General features: G+C 46.8%; 1 pseudogene; it reads right to left on the bottom strand.

Moving 5' to 3' along the window:
* Window positions 1-1,068: 1,068 nt before the first annotated feature.
* On the bottom strand, window positions 1,069-1,679 carry LOC110589582 (annotated as a pseudogene).
* Between the last annotated feature and the right edge of the window lie 998 nt (window positions 1,680-2,677).

The following is a 2,677-nucleotide window of genomic DNA, read 5'->3' as shown; positions in this document are numbered from 1 at the left end:
CACCCCGCCATGCTGCCACCAGGGAAATCTCAGTCCAGCAGGCTAGAAGGAGCTGTTTCCTGACTGGTGTGGCAGGGTAATTTATGGAGTCTTTGTTCATTTCCACTGTTTTCCTTGGTGTTCCTGGCCTCTAAGGTGTTTGCGGGGCTGTACTTAAGAAACTGCTTGAGGTGACCCTCTTTTCTGTGATTTAGGGAAGCCAGAACATTTCAGTTGAGTGGATAATGCAAAGTAGCATGGGTGGTGCTATAGACTGAATGTTTGTGACTTCCTTGAATTCGTGTTTGGACACCTCATCCCCAATGTGACAGTGTTTGGAGGTGTTGTTTTGGGAAGGCAAGTAGGTCCTTATGAAGGATTGGTCCTCACGAGGGTGGAATCCTCATGAGGTATTAATGCCCTTAATAAAACATATCCCCGAGAGATCACCTGACAGAGCTTTGTTCCGTCATGTGAGAACACCGATGGCAGATGGCGTCTGCAAACTAGAAAGCAGGCACTCACTGGATACGGAACCTGCTGCTGCCTTGATCTCGGACTTCCCAGTCTCCAGAACGCAAGAAATAACAAGTTTAGGGTGCCTGGGTGGCTCAGTTGGTCAAGCAACTGCCTTCTGCTCAGGTCATGATCCCGGAGTCCCGGGATCGAGTCCCGCATTGGGCTCCCCGCTCAGCGGGGAGTGATGGGATGGGGGGATGGGGCTGAAGTCGGCAAGGAAGCCCAGGAAGGTGGTGGAACCACCAGGGGGTTGGCTGTGGGGGCACCTCTAAGTTTTGCTATTTAACGTTCTCACTATGCACGTCTTATCATGACCAGCTAGAAAAGTCCCTCGCAACATTCTACGTCCTCCACCATGCCTGTACCACGTTCTCCACCCGATGGCAATCCCCGTGGTGCCTTCTTTCTTTTTTTCTGCATCTTGGTGATCACATCTATTGAAAGGGTTGGAAAAAAATTAAAATGCCCTTTAGCTTAAGAATTTTTTAGTTATCCGCAAATCAACTCGTTTCAGGAGTGGAAGAATCCTTGGTCATTTCTTAATATCAAAATGTACGCAGGTTTCTCTTTTGAATGTCTTCTACATTTAAAGAGGCAATCATACAAAAGCTCCTATATTCCATACATGATAAATTCTTTGTTTCAGCCAACTCTTTTTTTTTTTAAAGATATATTTTTTAAAGATTTTATTTATTTATTTGACAGAGAGAGACACAGCGAGAAAGGGAACACAAGCAGGGGGAGTGGGAGATGGAGAAGCAGGCTTCCCGCCAAGCAGGAGCCGGATGTGGGGCTCGATCCCAGGACCCTGGGAGCATGACCTGAGCCGAAGGCAGACGCTTAACGACTGAGCCACCCAGGTGCCCCATGTTTCAGCCAACTCTTAATGGAGGGGCAACTAGTACAACACCATCTCCCCAGACAAAAAGCATTGGAATATTCCGTTTTGTTGATTTATATATCTCTTCGTATGTTTCCTCCTCAATTTCTATAGTAGTCACAGTCTCTTCCCCATCTCCCAATATCATATTTAAATGCTGATCTTAAGCATATAATCTGCCTCGAAGCTCTCTGTCATTTCTCATTTTCCCATAAATTCGCTCATCCAGGCTGAGCCTGATGAGATCCAGGGGCTCTTCTACAGTGTTGATAGTTTGTTGCTGATCCAAGTCGTCCGCCATGTTTCAAACCCTGCGCCCTTTCCCGCCTCTCCCCCGTATTGCTTTCTAAAATATCTTAGGTTCATACAGAGTTGATGAGCTTTTACAGACTGAGGAAAAGAATGTAGGATCGCTCTAAAGTAACCCTGAAGGTCAACCAGGAAGGTTCAGAGGAGGTAGAGTTTAATGCTCCTAGTGCCAAACACAAAGGAGTAAATGAATAAAGGGGCACCTGGGTGGCTCAGTCAGTTAAGCATCTGCCTTTGGCTCAGGTCATTATCCTGGAGTCCTGGGCTTGAACCCCGTGTCAGGCTCCCTGCTCAGTGGGGAGTCTGCTTCTCCCTCTCCCTCGGCTCCTCCCCCTGCTCATGCTTGCTGTCTTTTATTCTCTCTCTCTCAAATGAATAAATAAATAAAATCTTTAAAAAAGAAAAGAAAGAAAATGAATAAAATTATAGACAGGTGCTTCCCCAAGTGGAAAGCTCTGAAAGGATCTAAGTCAAGGCAGATCTTCAGGCTGTGGAACAGCAGGTGTGTCAAATCCTGATCAAAAGTTCCCACCAAGGTTTTTTTTTTTTTTTTTAAAGATTTTATTTATTTATTTGAGAGAGAGAATGAGAGAGAGAGAGCATGAGAGGGGGGAGGGTCAGAGGGAGAAGCAGACTCCCTGCTGAGCAGGGAGCCCGATGCGGGACTCGATCCTGGGACTCCAGGATCATGACCCGAGCCGAAGGCAGTCGCTTAACCAACTGAGCCACCCAGGCGCCCCCCACCAAGGTTTTAATGGAACACTTGGTTTATGTGTCCATGTGATGATAAAATGTCTTAGGCCAGGCTGTCCTGGATTTGCCATGGGCTGTGAACAGCACCACCCTAATGGGAAGAGAAGAAAGGGTATGAGGACACAAGGAGAGAGCAGGAGAATGAGAGAGTAGAAAAAACAACTAAGACCAAAGGGTGAAAGAGAGAGGTGGTTTTCCAGGGCATGGGCAAAACTCAAGCTGAACCCAGTCTTTTTG

This window comes from Neomonachus schauinslandi, chromosome 6 (assembly GCF_002201575.2).
Source record: "Neomonachus schauinslandi chromosome 6, ASM220157v2, whole genome shotgun sequence".
Taxonomy (NCBI): Eukaryota; Metazoa; Chordata; class Mammalia; order Carnivora; family Phocidae; genus Neomonachus; species Neomonachus schauinslandi.
Note: the sequence above shows the minus strand (reverse complement) of the source record. Positions and strands in the feature narration are given on the sequence as shown.